At 42.8% G+C, this 25,715-nt stretch overlaps 1 protein-coding gene across 2 annotated transcripts in view; it reads right to left on the bottom strand.

Annotated features, from left to right (window-relative positions):
• MEIOC (meiosis specific with coiled-coil domain) overlaps positions 1–25,715 on the bottom strand; it is a 64,251-nt gene that overhangs the window by 951 nt on the left and 37,585 nt on the right. The gene's annotated exons all lie outside the window — the stretch shown is intronic.

Below are 25,715 nucleotides of genomic sequence, written 5' to 3'. Positions count from 1 at the left end.
ACATTGAAAAAAGTATTCTGTATATATTTTGTTTTTCCTAAAAAGAGCCTGACTCATCAGTTTTAGCAGACTTTTTAGTTTTAAATAAATGACTCAACTCAAGTAATGTTTTTCTCTTTTTCTAATTAAAGATGACAGATTTTTCTGAAAAGTCCTTAAAGGCGACCAGGGGGTGGGGGGTGGTGGGGCTGAGATTAACAAGAAATCTAGTAATTCTGAAAACAATCTAGATTAGTTCCACTAAAACATAGAGGACCAAGTTGCATAACAATAATAAAATGGTCTTACTTAGGGCTAGATTACAAGTAAAAATAAGAAAATTTATGCTTACCTGATACATTTATTACTTTTTTGACACAATGAGTCCACGGATCATCTTAATTACTAATGGGATATTCACCTCCTGGTCAGCAGGAGGAGACAAAGAGCACCACAGCAGAGCTGTTAAATAGCTCCTCCCTTCCCTCCCACTCCTGTCATTCGACCAAAGTTAGGAAGAGAAAGTTTGAAAAGCCAAGGTGCAGAGGTGTCTGACGTTTACATAATTCACAACCTGTCTTCCAAGAACAGGGCGGGCCATGGACTCATCGTGTCAAAAAAGAAATACATTTATCAGGTAAGCATAAATGTTCTTCTCTTTTTTATAACACGATGAGTCCACGGATCATCTTAATTACTAATGGGATTTAATACCCGAGCTAGAGTACAATGATGATATGGGAGGGACAAGACAGGGAACCTAAACGGAAGGCACCACTGCTTGAAGAACCTTTCTCCGAACAGCGGCCTCAGCCGAGACAAAAGTGTCAAATTTGTAGAACTTTGAAAAAATGTGAAGAGAGGACCAAGTTGCAGCCTTGTAACTCTGTTCCACAGAAGCTTCATTTTTGAACGCCCATGAGGAAGCAACAGCCCTCGTGGAAAGAGCCATAACTCTCCCGGAAGGCTGCTGTCCAGCAGTCTAATATGCAAAATGTATGAACTCTTCAACCAAAAAGAAGGAGTAGTAGCCGTAGCTCTCTGTCCCTTACGTTTTCCTCAGAAAACTACAAATAATAAGAAGACAGACAACAGTCCTTAGATGCCTGCAGGTAAAACTTTAAGGCACGGACCACGTCCAAATGTGCAGAAGTGTTTCCTTGTGAGAAAAAGGATTAGGATACAAGAAAGGAACAACAATCTTCCTGATTAATGTTCCGATCAGAAACAACCTTAGGAAGAAATCCCAATTTAGTACGTAAAACTACCTTATCTGAATTGAAAATAAGATAAGGAGACTCATACTGTAATGCCGAGAGTTCTGACACTCTGAGAGCATAAGAAATAATAACTGTCCAAGATAACAATTTAATATCTAAGGAATGTCTAGGCTCAAACTGAGCCCTTAAGAACGAATTCAAACTCCATGGAGGAGAAGCTGGTTTGAACACAGGTCTGATTCTGACCAAGGCCTGACCAATGATAGTATGTCTGGGAAGACCACCAGACGAACCTGAAATAAAATAGACAAGGCAGCTATGACTTGTAGAAAATTCTAGGAATCCGATCTCTATTCCCTTTAAGAGAATCCACTGGAATCGCACTAGTATAAATATTGACACCATATCATATGGGTAAAGATCTTCTAGACACTGGCTTACGCGCCTGATTCATGGTCTCAATGACCAGTTACTAATTTACTCTTGTAAAGGTTCCATCTTCCAGTTGATAACTTCAGGGAAAATATTTTCGTTTAAAGAAGGTCCCTCACATAGGTCCTTCCTCCACGGAGACTCCCAGGTGAAAGATGAGACATGTCTCCCAGGACTGCATACCAATCCTGCGGACCACGCCGGTGAAATGGGGACCACCGACGCCCTCTCCTGCTTAGTCCGAGCCAAGGCTCCAGGAGAAAAATCAAACGGAGGAATTAGATATGCCATATTGAAAATCCATGTTAACGCCAAGGCATTTATTAGAACAGCCTGAGGGATCTTTGACCTTAATCCGTACCTCAGGCTCTTAACATTTTGACGAGAAGTCATGAAATTTAATTGCAACTGACCCCGTGGAGAATCAGGCTGTAAAGCACTCCCAGCCATAATTCCCACCACGGGTGAAGTAAGATCTAGCTTAACCCTGATAAACCCTGCCGAAGCTAACTGAGGTCAGGCTAGGAGAGGATTAAAGATTAAAGATCACTCTTAACTTCCAAATGCTTATGGGAAGAACAAACTCCGCCCGAGTCCATATTCCCTGCTCTAAGAACGCCCCAAACAGTTCCCCAGTACACAGGCTGGTTAACTGTTGGCCCACTCACCCAGAAGAACTTTGAAAGCATGTTCCCTGGGAGCAAAGATCCAGAGACAACCACCAAAGAATTCTTAAATGCTGCACTGAGCCACCGATGTGACTGACGAGTTAGGCAATTCTTGAATTCCTGACTACTGTCAGCTTTATTGATGAAGAGACTAATATAGTTTTCCAAGAAAAACTACCCTTGTAGTTGGAACTAAGGAACTCTTTTCCAAATTAACCTCAGACCGCAGGAAAAATCGTGGGTAATCCTGCTCATTGAAAGGAAGGTGCCTGAACTAGAATGTTATCACTGCAGAGTTTCCGCAATCGGGGTACCACCAACAGGGAACCCAGAACCCTCGAGAAAATTCTGAGAACTGTGACCAGGCCGGAAAAGGTCACGAGTTGAAATGTTTGTCATGAAAAGACAAACCTTAGAAAATTAAGATAGTCCTTGTTGATGGGAACATGCATTTATAATGCATCCTTCAATCCCCCCCCCCCCCCTGGTCTTAAAGGGATACTAACCCCACATTTTTTTCTTTCATGAATCAGCTAGAGCATGCAATTTTAAGCAACTTTCTAATTTACTCCTATTATCAATTTTTCTTTGTTCTCATGTTATCTTGATTTGAAAAAGCAGTAATAAAAGGTTAGGAGCCGGCCCATTTTTAGTTCAGCACCTTCGTAGAGCTTGCTGTTTGGTTTGCTACATTTAGCCACAAATCAGCAAGTGCTACCCAGGTGCTGAACAAAAAATGGTCTGGCTCTAAAGCTTACAGTTCTGCTTTTTCAAATCAAGATAGCATGAGAACAAAGAAAAATTGATAATAGTAGTAAATTAGAAAGTTGCTTAAAATCTCATGCTCTATCTGAATCATGAAAGAAAAAAATTGGGTTTAGTATCCCTTTAATTGAACCCTTTGGACCAAAGGAAGAATGGAAAAATAGTTTCCTTCTTGAAATATGGCACTCTGAGAACCCTGTGTGGATTCAAAAATAGGTCTGAAGATTCCCTCCTTTTTAGGAACCACGAACAGATAGGAATAGTATCCCTGACCTCATTCCTGCATTGGACCAGGAACTGTCACTCCCAGGTTGGAGAGGATCCGTACACAGTGTAAGAACGCCTCTCCCTATGTCTTGAAAGCAGGAACCTACTACTGGGAGAAAAGTCATGAACTCCAATTTGTATCCCTGGGACACAATGTACACCCCCCAGGGATCAAGATCACAAAACCAAGCCTGATTGAAAAAGGAAAACCTGCCCCCTTACGAATCGGGTGCACGCCCCTCATGCTGTCTTTGATTCAACAGCAGGCTTCTCTGACTGTTCTCCCCTATTCTAAGTCTGATAGGGTCTCCACGAAAGCTTAAACTGCTTCTGCGTGGGAGGAGTGGAATGATTTCCCTAGAAATCCCGAAAGGAACAAAGTTATCTGACGTCCTTTTACGCTATTTTTCTTATCCTGTAGATGAAACATCCGCAGACAAAGATCTTACCATAGAACTCTGCGGGACAATATGGCAAAGCCTGCATCATAGCTCCCAACTTAATAAACCCTCTGTATTAAAGGAGACTGCTAACTTAAAGGCTCTTAACCTATCCCTGCGAGAGTGGTGTCTGTCCAATAGAAACAGACAACGCATCAAACCAGTACGCCCCCGCACTGGAGACAGTAGCCATACCAGCTGCAGGTTGACAATGTAAACCCTATCCATAGGGTCTTTCTCCTGCATAGAGTCCTTAAGGAACCACTATCCTCCATGCCAATAGTATCTCCCTTGACTAGCGTGGAATTTTATCCACCCTGGTTATCGTATTCCTTTTAAGGGAAGGAGAAAAAGGACATCTCCCATGCCTTAGCAAAAATTCTATAGTCCTATCTGGTACAGGAAATGCTTCCACCCTGAAGGGCACGTCACAATATTAGTGTAACCTACGGGACTCTCATAACTAGACTTAGACTTCGCCGGTAGTGTCTGGGTCACCTAGGGTAGCTAAAAACCTCCTCAAGTAGCAAATGTAGGTATTCAAGCTAAGACAGAAGGATAACAAACTTAGGATCAGATAAAGGTATTACCCCATCTGAGTCTGAGAATTCCTCATCAGATACTACCGAAGTATCTTCTTCCTTCATAAACATTCGGAACAGATACAACTGAACCAATCACACTATTCATTGATTGAAAATATGTCTTCTTGCCCTTTTCCCTTTTACAGCGTGGGAAAAACAGACAATGCATTAAATACAAGATAACTCCAGGTGTAGTGTGAGAGGAAACGCAGGGTACTGCATGTGGGCTATAAATTTTTTGGGACACCTTAGGAGAAATTTGTGGCATAACTTGACCCTTGTCAATAGACTCCTAAGCAGCATGTGCCTAAAGAGGAGTAGGATCAGAACAAGTTTAGCTTTATCAATTAAAGATCTCTCAAGAAAAGAGAAATAGAAAAGGATTGGGAGTACCACATTGGCATCCCATCCTAACACAAGAGACCCCTAGCAGGGCCTCCTTTGTCATCCTGAGTCACAAGGATGAATCACTCAAATAAGCAGTTGGAACTTTTTTAATAAAGAATAAAACATAAAAAATGTTACTGTCTCTTTAAATTTTAAGATGTAACCTTTTTCAGTCGTAGGGCTTCCTGATCCATCCTGAGTCAAAGGATGAATTTACACAAATAAACAGCTGGAATTTTTATTTTTCTGTGCAGAAATAACTTATATTAGCCTGCAAATATTGCATAACGTATTTACACCTCAGTAAATTAACACATAAAATATGATACTGTCTCTTTAAATTTTAAACAGTAACTTTTTATTTTTCTGTGTAGAAAAAACTTAGATTAGCAAAAACGTTTATTTCAATAACAGAGTGTACTGAGTGTACTGAGACTGAAAGCACCATTTGGACAACTAAAAATGAGGATTACTGTGTCTTTTAAAAACAACAGTATTATTATGTAATTATTTAACATAAAAATGAAAAACAATCCCCAAACTTCAGAGAATCTGAGGAGACTTGACACCGGATTGCCTAAGAAATAGAAGGCAACTGTATAGTATTCCGGAAATAAAACTTCTAAAACCAGAGTAAAGTCTCTCTGCTGCGTGACAAAAACGCAGCAGCGAAAACCCACCATAACTGTCCGATTCAACGGTTAAGAGCAAAGGCGCGCCAAGACGCGTAGTATAGCTCCGCCCATCGTGGGCGTGACAAAATAAAGCTCCCGGGCGGCTAAATACCTTATTAGAAACAGACGCTGGGAGAATCAAGGTGGCAATAATCCCATCCGACTAGAATATATAAAATAAAGTCGCCGGAAGAAAAACTTGCCCCAGACAATCTGTGCCAGTCATAAAGCAAAACTCCCGGTCGGCTAGAAACGCAAAATTTCTCCTTACATTGACCTGTGGAAATAAAAAGTACTGAGTCTCTCTCTTCCCTCAGACTTTTACAAGCAGGGCAGCAAACCATGTATGAGAGGCACAGTGAGAATTATGTCCCACAAGTTCCCATTGCTTTAAAGCCACCAAAAGCTCTACTGTAGAGACTGATATGGACTATGGCTACACCCTAGAACAAAGCAGCACAATCTTGCACTACTTTAAAAATAATAAACTCTTGATTGAAGAATCTAATCTAACACCTCATTTTACCTCCTTCCTATCACTAACATAGGCAAAGAGAATGAATGGGGTGGGAGGGAAGGGAGGAGCTATTTAACAGCTCTGCTGTGGTGCTCTTTGCCTCCTCCTGCTGACCAGGAGGTGAATATCCCATTAGTAATTAAGATGATCTGTGGACTCATTGTGTCATAAAAAAGAAAAAGTGATACACACACACACACATATATATACTGTATATATATATATATATATATATATTTATATAAATAATATATATATATATACACACAGACACACACTATCTAATATATATTATTCACAGAAATATGAAGATTTTTTTTTTATAAGGGTTAAAAAGGTATGTGGTATATGACAAGGTATTTGAATGGAAAGAGCTATAATGTATATATACACACACGTCTAAATATGTGTATGTATGTATATATGTGTATACATTTGTATTTATGTTTATATGTGTACATATGTATATATATATATATATATATATATATATATATATATACATATTTACACATATAAACACATAAAAAAAAAAATATATATATAACAGAATTTATGCTTACCTGATAAATTACTTTCTCCAACGGTGTGTCCGGTCCACTGCGTCATCCTTACTTGTGGGAATATCTCTTCCCCAACAGGAAATGGCAAAGAGTCCCAGCAAAGCTGGCCATATAGTCCCTCCTAGGCTCCGCCCACCCCAGTCATTCGACCGACGGACAGGAGGAAAAAATAGGAGAAACCATATGGTGTCGTGGTGACTGTAGTTAGAGAAAATAATTCATCGGACCTGATTAAAAAACGAGGGCGGGCCGTGGACCGGACACAACGTTGGAGAAAGTAATTTATCAGGTAAGCATAAATTCTGTTTTCTCCAACATTGGTGTGTCCGGTCCACGGCGTCATCCTTACTTGTGGGAACCAATACCAAAGCTTTAGGACACGGATGAAGGGAGGGAGCAAATCAGGTCACCTAAACGGAAGGCACCACGGCTTGCAAAACCTTTCTCCCAAAAATAGCCTCCGAAGAAGCAAAAGTATCAAATTTGTAAAATTTGGCAAAAGTGTGCAGTGAAGACCAAGTCGCTGCCTTACATATCTGATCAACAGAAGCCTCGTTCTTGAAGGCCCATGTGGAAGCTACAGCCCTAGTGGAGTGAGCTGTGATTCTTTCAGGAGGCTGCCGTCCGGCAGTCTCATAAGCCAATCGGATGATGCTTTTAAGCCAAAAAGAAAGAGAGGTAGAAGTTGCTTTTTGACCTCTCCTTTTACCAGAATAGACAACAAACAGAGAAGAAGTTTGTCTGAAGTCTTTCGTAGCTTCTAAGTAGAATTTTAGAGCACGGACTACATCTAAATTGTGTAGCAAACGTTCCTTCTTTGAAACTGGATTCGGACACAAAGAAGGTACAACTATCTCCTGATTAATATTTTTGTTGGAAACAACGTTTGGTAGAAAACCAGGCTTAGTACGCAAAACAACCTTATCTGAATGGAACACCAGATAGGGTGGAGTACATTGTAGAGCAGATAACTCAGAAACTCTTCTAGCAGAAGAAATAGCAACCAAAAACAAAACTTTCCAAGATAACAACTTAATATCTACGGAATGTAAAGGTTCAAACGGAACCCCTTGAAGAACTGAAAGAACTAGATTTAAACTCCAGGGAGGAGTCAAAGGTCTGTAAACAGGCTTGATCCGAAACAAAGCCTGAACAAATGCTTGAACATCTGGCACAACTGCCAGTCGTTTGTGCAGTAGGACAGATAAAGCAGAAATCTGTCCCTTTAGAGAACTTGCAGATAATCCTTTATCCAAACCTTCTTGTAGAAAGGAAAGAATCCTAGGAATCTTTATCTTATTCCATGGGAATCCCTTGGATTCACACCAGCAGATATATCTTTTCCATATTTTATGGTAAATCTTTCTAGTTACCGGTTTTCTGGCTTGAACCAGAGTATCTATCACGGAATCTGAAAACCCACGCTTTGATAGAATCAAGCGTTCAATTTCCAAGCCGTCAGCTGGAGGGAGACCAGATTTGGATGTTCGAATGGACCCTGAACAAGAAGGTCCTGTCTCAAAGGTAGCTTCCATGGTGGAACCGATGACATATTCACCAGGTCTGCATACCAAGTCCTGCGTGGCCACGCAGGAGCTATCAAGATCACCGAGGCCCTCTCCTGTTTGATCCTGGCTACCAGCCTGGGAATTAGAGGAAACGGTGGAAACACATAAGCTAGGTTGAAGTTCCAAGGCGCTACTAGTGCATCCACTAGAGTCGCCTTGGGATCCCTGGATCTGGACCCGTAGCAAGGAACCTTGAAGTTCTGACGGGACGCCATCAGATCCATATCTGGAATGCCCCATAGTTGCATCAACTGGGCAAAGATCTCCGGGTGGAGTTCCCACACCCCCGGATGGAATGTCTGACGACTCAAATAATCCGCTTCCCAGGATCTGGACCCGTAGCAAGGAACCTTGAAGTTCTGACGGGACGCCATCAGATCCATATCTGGAATGCCCCATAGTTGCATCAACTGGGCAAAGATCTCCGGGTGGAGTTCCCACTCCCCCGGATGGAATGTCTGACGACTCAAATAATCCGCTTCCCAGTTTTCCAAACCTGGAATGTGGATCGCAGATAGGTGGCAGGAGTGATTCTCCGCCCATTGTATTATTTTGGTCACTTCTTTCATCGCCAGGGAACTCCTTGTTCCCCCCTGATGATTGAGATACGCAACAGTTGTCATGTTGTCTGATTGGAATCTTATGAATCTGGCCTTTGCTAGCTGAGGCCAAGCCTGGAGAGCATTGAATATCGCTCTTAGTTCCAGAATGTTTATCGGGAGAAGAGACTCTTCCAGAGACCACAGTCCCTGAGCTTTCAGGGATTCCCAGACCGCGCCCCAGCCCACTAGCCTGGCGTCGGTCGTGACGATGACCCACTCTGGACTGCGGAAGCTCATTCCCTGGGATAGGTGATCCTGGGTTAGCCACCAACGGAGTGAGTCTCTGGTCTTCTGATCTACTTGAATCACTGGAGACAAGTCTGTATAATCCCCATTCCACTGTTTCAGCATGCACAGTTGTAATGGTCTTAGATGAATTCGCGCAAAAGGAACTATGTCCATTGCTGCAACCATCAATCCTACTACTTCCATGCACTGAGCTACGGAAGGACGAGGAATAGAATGAAGAACTTGACAAGCGTTTAGAAGTTTTGACTTTCTGACATCTGTCAAGAAAATCCTCATTTCTAAGGAATCTATTATTGTTCCCGAGAAGGGAACTCTTGTCGACGGAGACAGGGAACTTTTTTCTATGTTCACCTTCCATCTGTGAGATCTGAGAAAGGCCAGAACGATGTCTGAGTGAGCCTTTGCCTTTGAAAGAGACAACGCTTGTTCTAGAATGTCGTCCAAGTACGGTACTACTGCAATGCCCCTTGGTCTTAGAACCGCTAGAAGGGATCCGAGTACCTTTGTGAAAATCCTTGGAGCAGTGGCTAACCCGAATGGGAGGGCCACAAACTGGTAATGTTTGTCCAGAAACGCGAACCTTAGGAACTGATGATGTTCCTTGTGGATAGGGATATGTAGATACGCATCCTTTAGATCCACGGTAGTCATAAATTGACCTTCCTGAATTGTGGGTAGAATCGTTCAAATGGTTTCCATCTTGAACGATGGTACTCTGAGAAATTTGTTTAGGATCTTTAGATCCAGGATTGGTCTGAAAGTTCCCTCTTTTTTGGGAACCACAAACAGATTTGAGTAAAATCCCATTCCTTGTTCCGCCGTTGGAACTGGGTGTATCACTCCCATCTTTAACAGGTCTTCTACACAATGTAAGAATGCCTTTCTCTTTATTTGGTTTGAGGAAAAGTGAGACATGTGGAACCTTCCCCTTGGGGGTAGTTCCTTGAATTCCAGAAGATAACCCTGAGAAACTATTTCTAGCGTCCAGGGATCCTGAACATCTCTTGCCCAAGCCTGAGCAAAGAGAGAGAGCCTGCCCCCCACTAGATCCGGTCCCGGATCGGGGGCTACTCCTTCATGCTGTTTTGTTAGCAGCGGCAGGCTTCTTGGCCTGCTTACCCTTGTTCCAGCCTTGCATCGTTTCCAGGCTGGTTTGGTCTGTGAGGTATTACCCTCTTGTTTAGAGGATGCAGAATTAGAGCCCGGTCCGTTCCTGAAATTACGAAAGGAACGAAAATTAGACTTATTCTTGGCTTTGAAAGGCCTATCTTGTGGAAGGGCGTGGCCCTTTCCCCCAGTGATGTCTGAGATAATCTCTTTCAATTCTGGCCCGAAGAGAGTTTTACCCTTGAAAGGGATATTAAGCAATTTTGTCTTGGATTATACATCCGCTGACCAAGACTTTAGCCAAAGCGCTCTGCGCGCCACAATTGCAAACCCTGAATTTTTCGCCGCTAATCTAGCTATTTGCAAAGCGGCATCTAAAATAAAAGAGTTAGCCAACTTAAGTGTGTGAACTCTGTCCATAACCTCCTCATATGGAGTCTCTCTACTGAGCGACTTTTCTAGTTCCTCGAACCAGAACCACGTTGCTGTAGTGACAGGAACAATGCACGAAATGGGTTGAAGAAGGTAAGGTAACCTTGCTGTATAAAAATCTTTTTAAGCAAACCCTCCAATTTTTTATCCATAGGATCTTTGAAAGCACAATTATCCTTGATAGGAATAGTAGTGCGCTTGTTTAGAGTAGAAACTGCCCCCTCGACCTTAGGGACTGTCTGCCATAAGTCCTTTCTGGGGTCGACCATAGGAAATAATTTCTTAAATATAGGAGGGGGAACAAAAGGTATGCCGGGCTTCTCCCATTCCTTATTCACTATGTCCGCCACCCGCTTGGGTATAGGAAAAGCGTTGGGGTGCACCGGAACCTCTAGGAACTTGTCCATCTTGCATAATTTTTCTGGAATGACCAGGTTGTCACGATCATCCAGAGTAGATAACACCTCCTTAAGCAGTGCGCGGAGATGTTATAATTTAAATTTAAATGTCACAACATCAGGTTCAGCCTGTTGGGAAATTTTTCCTGAATCTGAAATTTCCCCATCTGACAAAACCTCCCTCATGGCCCCTTCAGATTGGTGTGAGGGTATGACAGAACAATTATCATCAGCGCCCTCCTGCTCTTCAGTGTTTAAAACAGAGCAATCGCGCTTTCTCTGATATTCAGGCATTTTGGATAAAATATTTGCTATGGAGTAATCCATTACAGCCGTCAATTTTTGCATGGTAATAAGCATTGGCGCGCTAGAAGTACTAGGTGCCTCCTGCGTGGGCAAAACTGGTGTAGACACAGAAGGAGATGATGTAGAACCATGTCTACTCCCTTCATCTGATGAATCATCTTGGGCAACTTCATTATCTGTGACAGTACTGTCCTTACTTTGTTTGGACGCTTTAGCACAATTATCACATAATTTAGAAGGGGGAGACACATTGACTTTCATACATATAGAACATAGCTTATCTGAAGGCACAGACATGTTAAACAGGCATAAACTTGTCAGCAAAACACAAAAACCGTTTTAAATCAAAACCGTTACTGTCTCTTTAAATTTTAAACAGAACACACTTTATTACTGAATATGTGAAAAAATATGAAGGAATTGTTCAAAATTTAAAAAGTATTGCACACCAATTTTCAGAGCTTTAACCCTTAAAATTACGAAACCGGAGCCGGTTAAAGTTTTAACCCCTCTACAGTCCCAGCTACAGCCTCTGCTGCGACTCTACCAAACCCAGAGAGGAATACGATACCAAATGACGCCTTCTAGGAACTTTTCCAACTATTTTCAGGTCCTCACACATGCATCTGCATGTCTTGCTCTCAAAAACAACTGCGCAGTAAAGGCACGAAAATGAGGCTCAGCCTACAACTGGGAAGGCCCTTCCTGACTGGAAAAGGTGTCTAACATAGTGCCTGACGTTAAAAAACGTTCCCCAAGTTTATAAATGTGAAATACCAGCATAAACATGTATAAAATGCCCAAATAAAGCAATCGATTTTGCCCATAAAAGTGTCTACCAGTTTACAGCCCATATTAAGCCCTTTATTCTGCTTGAGACTAAGAAAATGGCTTACCGGTCCCCATGAGGGGAAATGACAGCCTTCCAGCATTACACAGTCTTGTTAGAAATATGGCTAGTCATACCTTAAGTAGAAAAGTCTGCTAACTGTTTCCCCCAACTGAAGTTACTTCATCTCAACAGTCCTATGTGGAAACAGCAAAGGATTTTAGTTACTGTCTGCTAAAATCATCTTCCTCTCACAAACAGAATTCTTCATCTCTTTCTGTTTCAGAGTAAATAGTACATACCAGCACTATTTTAAAATAACAAACTCTTGATAGTAAAATAAAAAAAAAACTACAACTAAACACCACATACTCTTAACCATCTCCGTGGAGATGTTGCCTGTGCAACGGCAAAGAGAATGACTGGGGTGGGCGGAGCCTAGGAGGGACTATATGGCCAGCTTTGCTGGGACTCTTTGCCATTTCCTGTTGGGGAAGAGATATTCCCACAAGTAAGGATGACGCCGTGGACCGGACACACCAATGTTGGAGAAATATATATATATATATTGGAGTCCTTTCCACTCAAATACCTGAGAAGATACGCATGTTAATATTTAATAATGTGTTTTAACTGTAAATATTTTATATTACAATGTTCTTCACATAGGCGTTAAACTCCTGTCAGTTTGCATCCATTGGAGTCTATGCATAGAAGTTAGCACATTTGCGCTAGCCGAAGTTCTGAACTTAGCGCGCATCGGCTTTCTCTCGTGCGCAAACATTTTGCTTTCAACTTGTAATACGCACATTAAAGTGAAAGTCAATCCTGGCGTTTTACAAACGCTAGGATTGACTATTAAAACAAATAAAGGGGACTTTCATTCATGAAGTATAAGATACTTCATGCAGAAAGCTTCTTTATTTGTTTCAACCGATCGCCGTTCTTAGCTGCTACAGCAGCCCACGGCTAAAAAAATTTTTTGCTAGGAGGTGACCTTTTCACCTCTTAGCCAATAGCCGTGCGGTAAATCCGGCTTGGCACCCATGGGAGCCGGATTTACCGTACGTCTATTGGCTAAGAGGTGAAAACGTCACCTCTTAGCAAAAAAATTTTTTTTAGCCGTGGGCTGCTGTAGCAGCTAAAAACGCAATCGGTTGAAACAAATAAAACAGAATTTATGTTTACCTGATAAATTACTTTCTCCAACGGTGTGTCCGGTCCACGGCGTCATCCTTACTTGTGGGATATTCTCTTCCCCAACAGGAAATGGCAAAGAGCCCAGCAAAGCTGGTCACATGATCCCTCCTAGGCTCCGCCTTCCCCAGTCATTCGACCGACGTAAAGGAGGAATATTTGCATAGGAGAAATCATATGATACCGTGGTGACTGTAGTTAGAGAAAATAAATCATCAGACCTGATTAAAAAACCAGGGCGGGCCGTGGACCGGACACACCGTTGGAGAAAGTAATTTATCAGGTAAACATAAATTCTGTTTTCTCCAACATAGGTGTGTCCGGTCCACGGCGTCATCCTTACTTGTGGGAACCAATACCAAAGCTTTAGGACACGGATGATGGGAGGGAGCAAATCAGGTCACCTAGATGGAAGGCACCACGGCTTGCAAAACCTTTCTCCCAAAAATAGCCTCAGAAGAAGCAAAAGTATCAAATTTGTAAAATTTAGTAAAAGTGTGCAGTGAAGACCAAGTCGCTGCCCTACATATCTGATCAACAGAAGCCTCGTTCTTGAAGGCCCATGTGGAAGCTACGGCCCTAGTGGAATGAGCTGTGATTCTTTCAGGAGGCTGCCGTCCGGCAGTCTCATAAGCCAATCTGATGATGCTTTTAAGCCAAAAAGAGAGAGAGGTAGAAGTTGCTTTTTGACCTCTTCTTTTACCAGAATAAACAACAAACAAGGAAGATGTTTGTCTGAAATCCTTTGTAGCCTCTAAATAGAATTTGAGCACGAACTACATCCAAATTGTGCAACAAACGTTCCTTCTTTGAAACTGGATTCGGACACAAAGAAGGCACGACTATCTCCTGGTTAATATTTTTGTTAGAAACAACTTTCGGAAGAAAACCAGGTTTAGTACGCAAAACCACCTTATCTGCATGGAACACCAGATAAGGAGGAGAACACTGCAGAGCAGATAACTCTGAAACTCTTCTAGCAGAAGAAATTGCAACCAAAAACAAAACTTTCCAAGATAATAACTTGATATCAACGGAATGTAGGGGTTCAAACGGAACCCCCTGAAGAACTGAAAGAACTAAATTAAGACTCCAAGGAGGAGTCAAAGGTTTGTAAACAGGCTTGATTCTAACCAGAGCCTGAACAAAAGCTTGAACATCTGGCACAGCCGCCAGCTTTTTGTGAAGTAAAACAGATAAAGCAGAAATCTGTCCCTTCAAAGAACTTGCAGATAATCCTTTCTCTAAACCTTCTTGAAGAAAGGATAGAATCTTAGGAATTTTTATCTTGTTCCATGGGAATCCTTTAGATTCACACCAACAGATATATTTTTTCCATATTTTATGGTAGATTTTTCTAGTTACAGGCTTTCTGGCCTGAACAAGAGTATCAATGACAGAATCTGAGAACCCTCGCTTTGATAAAATCAAGCGTTCAATCTCCAAGCAGTCAGTTGGAGTGAGGCCAGATTCGGATGTTCGAACGGACCTTGAACAAGAAGGTCCTGTCTCAAAGGTAGCTTCCATGGTGGAGCCGATGACATATTCACCAGATCTGCATACCAAGTCCTGCGTGGCCACGCAGGAGCTATCAAGATCACCGAAACCCTCTCCTGTTTGATCCTGGCTACCAGCCTGGGAATGAGAGGAAACGGTGGAAACACATAAGCTAGGTTGAAGCTCCAAGGTGCTACTAGTGCATCCACTAGAGTCGCCTTGGGATCCCTGGATCTGGACCCGTAGCAAGGAACCTTGAAGTTCTGACGAGACGCCATCAGATCCATGTCTGGAATGCCCCACAATTGAATTATTTGGGCAAAGATTTCCGGATGGAGTTCCCACTCCCCCGGATGAAATGTCTGACGACTCAGAAAATCCGCTTCCCAATTTTCCACTCCTGGGATGTGGATTGCAGACAAATGGCAGGAGTGAGTCTCCGCCCATTGAATTATTTTGGTCACTTCTTCCATCGCCAGGGAACTCCTTGTTCCCCCCTGATGGTTGATATACGCAACAGTCGTCATGTTGTCTGATTGAAACCGTATGAATTTGGCCTTTGCTAGCTGAGGCCAAGCCTTGAGAGCATTGAATATCGCTCTCAGTTCCAGAATATTTATCGGGAGAAGAGATTCTTCCCGAGACCAAAGACCCTGAGCTTTCAGGGGTTCCCAGACCGCGCCCCAGCCCACCAGACTGGCGTCGGTCGTGACAATGACCCACTCTGGTCTGCGGAAGCTCATCCCTTGTGACAGGTTGTCCAGGGTCAGCCACCAACGGAGTGAATCTCTGGTCCTCTGATCTACTTGTATCGTCGGAGACAAGTCTGTATAATCCCCATTCCACTGACTGAGCATGCACAGTTGTAATGGTCTTAGATGAATTCGCGCAAAAGGAACTATGTCCATTGCCGCGACCATCAAACCTATTACTTCCATGCACTGCGCTATGGAAGGAAGAAGAACAGAATGAAGTACTTGACAAGAGCTTAGAAGTTTTGATTTTCTGGCCTCTGTCAGAAAAATCCTCATTTCTAAGGAGTCTATTATTGTTCCCAAGAAGGGAACTCTTGTTGACGGAGATAGAGAACTTTTTTCTACGTTCACTTTCCACCCGTGAGATCTGAGAAAGGCCAGGACAATGTCCGTATGAGCCTTTGCTTGTGGTAGAGACGACACTTGAATCAGTATGTCGTCCAAGTAAGGTACTACTGCAATGCCCCTTGGTCTTAGCACCGCTAGAAGGGACCCTAGTACCTTTGTGAAAATTCTTGGAGCAGTGGCTAATCCGAATGGAAGTGCCACAAACTGGTAATGCTTGTCCAGAAAGGCGAACCTTAGGAACCGATGATGTTCCTTGTGGATAGGAATATGTAGATACGCATCCTTTAAATCCACCGTGGTCATGAATTGACCTTCCTGGATGGTAGGAAGAATTGTCCGAATGGTTTCCATTTTGAACGATGGAACCTTGAGAAATTTGTTTAGGATCTTGAGATCTAAGATTGGTCTGAATGTTCCCTCTTTTTTGGGAACTATGAACAGATTGGAGTAGAATCCCATCCCTTGTTCTCCTAATGGAACAGGATGAATCACTCCCATTTTTAACAGGTCTTCTACACAATGTAAGAATGCCTGTCTTTTTATGTGGTCTGAAGACAATTGAGACCTGTGGCACCTCCCCCTTGGGGGTAGCTCCTTGAATTCCAGAAGATAACCTTGGGAGACTATTTCTAGCGCCCAAGGATCCAGAACATCTCTTGCCCAAGCCTGAGCGAAGAGAGAAAGTCTGCCCCCCACCAGATCCGGTCCCGGATCGGGGGCCAACATCTCATGCTGTCTTGGTAGCAGTGGCAGGTTTCTTGGCCTGCTTACCTTTGTTCCAGCCTTGCATTGGCCTCCAGGCTGGCTTGGTTTGAGAAGTATTACCCTCTTGCTTAGAGGATGTAGAACTTGGGGCTGGTCCGTTTCTGCGAAAGGGACGAAAATTTGGTTTATTTTTAGCCTTAAAAGACCTATCCTGAGGAAGGGCGTGGCCCTTACCCCCAGTGATATCTGAAATAATCTCTTTCAAGTCAGGGCCAAACAGCGTTTTCCCCTTGAAAGGTATGTTAAGCAATTTGTTCTTGGAAGACGCATCCGCTGACCAAGATTTTAGCCAAAGCGCTCTGCGCGCCACAATAGCAAACCCCGAATTTTTCGCCGCTAATCTAGCCAATTGCAAAGTGGCGTCTAAAGTAAAAGAGTTAGCCAATTTAAGAGCATGAATTCTGTCCATAATCTCCTCATAAGAAGAATCTTTATTGAGCGACTTTTCTAGTTCATCGAACCAGAAACACGCTGCTGTAGTGACAGGAACAATGCATGAAATTGGTTGTAGAAGGTAACCTTGCTGAACAAACATCTTTTTAAGCAAACCCTCTAATTTTTTATCCATAGGATCTTTGAAAGCACAACTATCTTCTATAGGGATAGTAGTGCGTTTGTTTAGAGTAGAAACCGCCCCCTCGACCTTGGGGACTGTCTGCCATAAGTCCTTTCTGGGGTCGACCATAGGAAACAATTTCTTAAATATAGGGGGAGGGACAAAAGGTATGCCGGGCCTTTCCCATTCTTTGTTTACAATGTCCGCCACCCGCTTGGGTATAGGAAAAGCTTCGGGGGGCCCCGGGACCTCTAGGAACTTGTCCATCTTACATAATTTCTCTGGAATGACCAAATTGTCACAATCATCCAGAGTAGATAACACCTCCTTAAGCAGAGCGCGGAGATGTTCCAATTTAAATTTGAATGTAATCACATCAGGTTCAGCTTGTTGAGAAATTTTCCCTGAATCTGAAATTTCTCCCTCAGACAAAACCTCCCTGGCCCCCTCAGACTGGTGTAGGGGCATGTCAGAACCATTATCATCAGCGTCCTCATGCTCTTCGGTATTTTCTAAAACAGAGCAGTCGCGCTTTCGCTGATAAGTGGGCATTTTGGCTAAAATGTTTTTGATAGAATTATCCATTACAGCCGTTAATTGTTGCATAGTAAGGAGTATTGGCGCACTAGATGTACTAGGGGCCTCCTGTGTGGGCAAGACTGGCGTAGACGAAGGAGGGGATGATGCAGTACCATGCTTACTCCCCTCACTTGAGGAATCATCTTGGGCATCATTTTCTCTAAATTTTGTGTCACATACATCACATCTATTTAAATGAGAAGGAACCTTGGCTTCCTCACATACAGAACATAGTCTATCTGATAGTTCAGACATGTTAAACAGGCATAAACTTGATAACAAAGTACAAAAAACGTTTTAAAATAAAACCGTTACTGTCACTTTAAATTTTAAACTGAACACACTTTATTACTGAATATGTGAAAAAGTATGAAGGAATTGTTCAAAATTAACTCATAAAATAACGGAACCGGAGCCGTTTTTATATTTAACCCCTATACAGTCCCTGGTATCTGCTTTGCTGAGACCCAACCAAGCCCAGAGGGGAATACGATACCAAATGACGCCTTCAGTAAGCTTTTTCTATGTATCTGAGCTCCTCACACATGCATCTGCATGCCTTGCTTCCCAAAAACAACTGCGCATTAGTGGCGCGAAAATGAGGCTCTGCCTATGATTAGAGAAGGCCCCCAGTGAAAAAGGTGTCCAATACAGTGCCTGCCGGTTATTTAACATAATTCCCAAGAATAAAATAACTCCTCAAAGCTATAAACTATTAAAAATGCTTATAAATCAATCGTTTTAGCCCAGAAAAATGTCTACCAGTCTTTAAAGCCCTTGTGAAGCCCTTTATTCTTATTTAATAAAAATGGCTTACCGGATCCCATAGGGAAAATGACAGCTTCCAGCATTACCAAGTCTTGTTAGAAATGTGTCATACCTCAAGCAGCAAAAGTCTGCTCACTGTTTCCCCCAACTGAAGTTAATTCCTCTCAACAGTCCTGTGTGGAAACAGCCATCGATTTTAGTAACGGTTGCTAAAATCATTTTCCTCTTACAAACAGAAATCTTCATCTCTTTTCTGTTTCAGAGTAAATAGTACATACCAGCACTATTTTAAAATAACAAACTCTTGATTGAAGAATAAAAACTACATTTAAACACCAAAAAACTCTAAGCCATCTCCGTGGAGATGTTGCCTGTACAACGGCAAAGAGAATGACTGGGGAAGGCGGAGCCTAGGAGGGATCATGTGACCAGCTTTGCTGGGCTCTTTGCCATTTCCTGTTGGGGAAGAGAATATCCCACAAGTAAGGATGACGCCGTGGACCGGACACACCTATGTTGGAGAAAGGAGCTTTATACATGAAGTATCTTATATTTCATGAATGAAAGTACCCTTTATTTGTTTCAATAGTCAATCCTAGCGTTTGTACATCGCTAGGATTGACTTTCACTTTTACCCGCACACATTAAAAGTTTACTTCTGTCAGTGTTTGCTCTCAAACAAAACCACTAAATAGAGCGCCACTTGTAATCTGGCCCTTAAAGTGAAGGTTAACTTACCTTTATGCTGATCGAGTATTTTACTTTTTGTACACAATCAATAGGAGTTTAATTCATCATTTTTTATCAATCTTATTTTCAACAAAGGCGCTTTACAAATTAGACAGTTTTTTTCTTTTACAAGATACGATGAGTCCACGGATTTCATCCTTATTTGTGGGATATCGCCTCCTGGTCAGCAGGAGGAGGAGGCAAAGAGCTCCACAGCAGAGCTGCATAAATAGCTCCTCCCTTCCCTCCCAACCCAATCATTCTCTTTGCCTGTGTTAGTCTCTGTTTTTTGATGTGAGATATAGGAGATTTGGCTATTTATAGCCATTATGCATATGCCCCTCAAAATATGACAATTGACCTAAATCTCCAAAAAACCTAAAATGTCTAACCTCCTGGGAACCTGACCCACTGTAAATGTTTCTGTGATCTTTCAATAATATACATATCCCTACAATCGGAGATGAGTTTTTACTTTTAGTCTCCGCGATGGGCTCTCTGCCCTCCCCTTACTGGTGATAGACAATTTTTATGTATTAAATTCTTAGCTATATGATTTTTGTAAACCCCTGGCAATAAATAGTCACCACTATCGATAGTAATTGATATGATTGGATTATAACATCTTTATCCAATAATGTTAAGTGCATGATGTGCTTAACGGGTCAGATGTTTTCATGGGGATTACCATCAATGACTATATATGTAAATGACAGTGATCGCCGAATGAATCTCTTATTGTAACATATGTTTCTTCTTAATTTATTCTTCCTGTTTGTGTATTAAACGAATGCACGATGTGATAGAAGGATCAGATACTTGTACAAGAAATGCCCCCAATGATCACACATAAAGAATATATCGATTGCCAAATAAACCCCTGAATACAACATATGTCTTTATTTACCCTTCCCCTGATTGGACGATAGACACACATACCCCTCTCCCTGTGTCCACTCAAGAGTGATAGATAACACGCGTAATACGTGTGACGTCATTAACCCTCACTGATTGGCTAGGAATATTGTTACGGTTGCCTCCAGGCTGGCTGGAAGTTGGACCGTAGAAAAGGATGCTCCTAGCGCTCACCAAAGAATCATCAGCACCATAGTCAGCAATCCCTGTAGTGATATTAGCTGAAGCTGTCCCCTACAAACATGAGTCAAAGCTGCAAGTTAGAGGGACAGAAAATAGGTCTGATGTGCTGGAGCACACAGCCTGCTTTTATTCAGGTTACATGCAAACAGGACACTCTCAGGGGGAGGCATAAAATCCCCCATCACACATTTGATATTAGATAGAGAGACACTCCCTTTGACAGGCCACAACATTTACTTCAGCAGATAACATTTTACACACAATAAAACAATGCAGTCCACCTTATCAATACTAGTCTGATTAGACAATGGGAAAGTTGATCACTAAACCTAATTAGAGCTAATCCCAGCAGACTTGTATTTAGAATAGGTTTCTTGAAGCTGAACAAAATTTAACTCTTAATGGCACACAATGAAACTGAACCAAGTGGGAGAAAGCCAGGGACAAGTCGTTTCACAGGTCTGGGGACATAGTCTTAAAGGGGGCATTGTTCATCAAAGTCACAATATGTCCCCAGATGGTTCTTAAAGGGCCACACACACCCAACAAAAGTCAATATGTCCTCAGGGGCACAATCTTCCAGGGGCCATAGTCATGTGGAAGGAGGCTGGCAAATAGGCTTCTCCAAAATCCAGGGAAGCAGGGCAATTTTTCATTTAAAGGGCCAGTTACAAACAGCAGTTTGTAACAAATATCATGTGTATGACACACCTCCCTCCGGATTGGCTGGCGTTAACATAAAACAGGCAGCACGGAGAACAACTGGTGCCTTTGACAAAGCAGCAGGCGAAACGCGCGTCAGACGCTCGCACTGCTCCCTCTGACACATTTTGTGTTTAAAAGATACTTAATAGAAAAACTAATAGATCATTTTGAGCTTGTTGGCCTATATGGCATACGCTTAGTTTAACTTGGTTCTTGGGTAATACATGGTGTGTACCTAAAATCGATCTACTACCTGATACTCATTTAATTAACATGTTTAGTTTGAACTTGGCTGCAGAAGTAATATCTGGGGCCTGACACGCTTAGTTTAAACTTGGCTGTAGAAGTAATACATGGGGTCTGATAAATACCGGGCTACCATTGGACAATATATCCATTATAATGCTACATACTGATAGTACTCTGTGAGTCTGTATCGCACCTAAATTGTCCATTGGGGAAAACCTGGGGCACTCGGTATCACCAATCAGCAATTTGATACTGGATCTCCTATCCCCTATACAATATTAGTATCTTGATAGTCTAACTGTAACGTACTGTTATTTTTGGGCATTTATAAACGCCCCATCCCTGGTATCCTCAAGTCATTACCCTTAACCATATTAATTTGTGGACTTTGTCTATATATTTAAAATTCTGGGGAATTTAATTTCCACATCTTTCTGTCTCTAAGGGAGTTATTTAATTCTGCAAATATAGGATGTTCCTCATTTAGGGACAGATCCTTATTTCTAATAGATCCCCCCCTCACTTTTAACATATGACAATTTTTGTCATTTCCTTTGGGGAATATTTGTAGTCTCATGATCTGACTCACAAGTAGTGCTTTTCTGAATGGAGTGAGTGTTTGACTTATATTTATACTTGATAAACCTAATATATAGGATCCTACAGTTGCAACGTAAAATCACTTACACCGCCTACATGATTTGAAACTAAGGCCTAGATTTGGAGTTTGGCGGTAGCCATGAAAACCAGCGTTAGAGGCTCCTAACGCTGGTTTTAGGCTACCGCCGATATTTGGAGTCACTCAAAAACAGAATTTATGTTTACCTGATAAATTGCTTTCTCCAACGGTGTGTCCGGTCCACGGCGTCATCCTTACTTGTGGGATATTCTCTTCCCCAACAGGAAATGGCAAAGAGCCCAGCAAAGCTGGTCACATGATCCCTCCTAGGCTCCGCCTACCCCAGTCATTCGACCGACGTTAAGGAGGAATATTTGCATAGGAGAAACCATATGTTACCGTGGTGACTGTAGTTAAAGAAAATAAATTATCAGACCTGATTAAAAAAACCAGGGCGGGCCGTGGACCGGACACACCGTTGGAGAAAGCAATTTATCAGGTAAACATAAATTCTGTTTTCTCCAACATAGGTGTGTCCGGTCCACGGCGTCATCCTTACTTGTGGGAACCAATACCAAAGCTTTAGGACACGGATGAAGGGAGGGAGCAAATCAGGTCACCTAAATGGAAGGCACCACGGCTTGCAAAACCTTTCTCCCAAAAATAGCCTCAGAAGAAGCAAAAGTATCAAATTTGTAAAATTTAGAAAAAGTGTGCAGTGAAGACCAAGTCGCTGCCTTACATATCTGATCAACAGAAGCCTCGTTCTTGAAGGCCCATGTGGAAGCCACAGCCCTAGTGGAGTGAGCTGTGATTCTTTCAGGAGGCTGCCGTCCGGCAGTCTCATAAGCCAATCGGATAATGCTTTTAATCCAGAAGGAGAGAGAGGTAGAAGTTGCTTTTTGACCTCTCCGTTTACCAGAATAAACAACAAACAAAGACAAAGTTTGTCTGAAATCCTTAGTAGCTGCTAAGTAAAATTTGAGAGCACGAACTACATCCAAGTTGTGCAACAAACGTTCCTTCTTTGAAACTGGATTAGGACACAAAGAAGGCACAACTATCTCCTGGTTAATGTTTTTGTTAGAAACAACTTTTGGAAGAAAACCAGGTTTAGTACGCAAAACCACCTTATCTGCATGGAACACCAGATAAGGAGAAGAACACTGCAGAGCAGATAATTCTGAAACTCTTCTAGCAGAAGAAATTGCAACCAAAAACAAAACTTTCCAAGATAATAACTTAATATCAACGGAATGTAAGGGTTCAAACGGAACCCCCTGAAGAACTGAAAGAACTAGGTTGAGACTCCAAGGAGGAGTCAAAATTTTGTAAACAGGCTTGATTCTAACCAGAGCCTGAACAAAGGCTAGAACATCTGGCACAGCTGCCAGCTTTTTGTGAAGTAACACAGACAAGGCAGAAATCTGTCCCATCAAGGAACTTGCAGATAATCCTTTTTCCAATCCTTCTCGAAGGAAGGATAGACTCTTAGGAATCTTAACCTTGTCCCAAGGGAATCCTGCAGATTCACACCAACAGATATACCAAATTATGTGGTAATTTTTCTGGTTACAGGCTTTCAGGCCTGAACAAGAGTATTAATAACAGAATCTGAGAACCCTCGCTTTGATAAGATCAAGCGTTCAATCTCCAAGCAGTCAGCTGGAGTGGGTCGAACGGACCTAGAACAAGAAGGTCTCGTCTCAAAGGTAGCTTCCATGGTGGAGCCGATGACATATTCACCAGATCTGCATACCAAGTCCTGCGTGGCCACGCAGGAGCTATCAAAATCACCGACGCCCTCTCCTGAGTGATCCTGGCTACCAGCCTGGGGATGAGAGGAAACGGCGGGAACACATAAGCTAGTTTGAAGGTCCAAGGTGCTACTAGTGCATCCACTAGAGCCGCCTTGGGATCCCTGGATCTGTACCCGTAGTAAGGAACTCTGAAGTTCTGACGAGAGGCCATCAGATCCATGTCTGGAATGCCCCACGGTTGAGTGACTTGGGCAAAGATTTCCGGATGGAGTTCCCACTCCCCCGGATGCAATGTCTGACGACTCAGAAAATCCACTTCCCAATTTTCCACTCCTGGGATGTGGATAGCAGACAGGTGGCAGGAGTGAGACTCCGCCCATAGAATGATTTTGGTCACTTCTTCCATCGCTAGGGAACTCCTTGTTCCCCCCTGATGGTTGATGTATGAACTTGGCCCTCGCTAGCTGAGGCCAAGCTTTGAGAGCATTGAATATCGCTCTCAGTTCCAGAATATTTATCGGTAGAAGAGATTCTACCCGAGACCAAAGACCCTGAGCTTTCAGGGATCCCCAGACCGCGCCCCAGCCCATCAGACTGGCGTCGGTCGTGACAATGACCCACTCTGGTCTGCGGAAGGTCATCCCTTGTGACAGGTTGTCCAGGGACAGCCACCAACGGAATGAGTCTCTGGTCCTCTGATTTACTTGTATCTTCGGAGACAAGTCTGAATAGTCCCCATTCCACTGACTGAGCATGAACAGTTGTAATGGTCTTAGATGAATGCGCACAAAAGGAACTATGTCCATTGCCGCTACCATCAAACCTAGCACTTCCATGCACTGCGCTATGGAAGGAAGAGGAACGGAATGAAGTATCCGACAAGAGTCTAGAAGTTTTGTTTTTCTGGCTTCTGTCAGAAAAATCCTCATTTCTAAGGAGTCTATTATAGTTCCCAAGAAGGGAACCCTCGTTGACGGAGATAGAGAACTCTTTTCCACGTTCACTTTCCATCCGTGAGATCTGAGAAAGGCCAGGACAATGTCCGTGTGAGCCTTTACTTGAGGAAGGGACGACGCTCGAATCAGAATGTCGTCCAAGTAAGGTACTACAGCAATGCCCCTTGGTCTTAGCACCGCCAGAAGGGACCCTAGTACCTATGAGAAAATCCTAGGAGCAGTGGCTAATCCGAAAGAAAACGCCACGAACTGGAAATGCTTGTCCAGGAATGCAAACCTTAGGAACCGATGATGTTCCTTGTGGATAGGAATATGTAGATACGCATCCTTGAAATCCACCTTGGTCATGAATTGACCTTCCTGGATGGAAGGAAGAAGTGTTCGAATGGTTTCCATCTTGAACGATGGAACCTTGAGAAACTTGTTCAAGATCTTGAGATCTAAGATTGGTCAGAACGTTCCCTCTTTTTTGGGAACTATGAACAGATTGGAGTAGAACCCCATCCCTTGTTCTCCTAATGGAACAGGATGAATCACTCCCATTTTTAGCAGGTCTTCTACCCAATGTAAGAATGCCTGTCTTCTTATGTGGTCTGAAGACAATTGAGACCTGTGGAACCTCCCCCTTGGAGGAAGCCCCTTGAACTCCAGAGAATAACCTTGGGAGACTATTTCTAGCGCCCAAGGATCCAGAACATCTCTTGCCCCAGCCTGAGCGAAGAGAGAGAGTCTGCCCCCCACCAGATCCGGTCCCGGATCGGGGGCCCGCATTTCATGCTGTCTTGGTAGCAGTGGCAGGTTTCCTGGCCTGCTTTCCTTTGTTCCAGCCTTGCATAAGTCTCCAGGCTGGATTGGCTTGAGAAGTATTACCTTCCTGCTTAGAGGACGTAGCCCTTGGGGCTGATCCGTTTCTGCGAAAGGGACGAAACTTAGGTTTATTTTTGGTCTTGAAAAGACCTATCCTGAGGAAGGGCGTGGCCCTTGCCCCCAGTGATATCAGAGATAATCTCTTTCAAGTCAGGGCCAAAGAGTGTTTTTCCCCTTGAAAGGAATGTCAAGCAATTTGTTCTTGGAAGACGCATCCGCTGCCCAAGATTTTAACCAAAGCGCTCTGCGCCACAATAGCAAACCCAGAATTTTTTCGCCG

The sequence above is a fragment of the Bombina bombina genome, chromosome 5 (assembly GCF_027579735.1).
Source record: "Bombina bombina isolate aBomBom1 chromosome 5, aBomBom1.pri, whole genome shotgun sequence".
Lineage (NCBI taxonomy): Eukaryota > Metazoa > Chordata > Amphibia > Anura > Bombinatoridae > Bombina > Bombina bombina.
The sequence above is the reverse complement of the archived record's forward strand: the minus strand, read 5'-3'. Positions and strand labels throughout refer to the sequence as shown.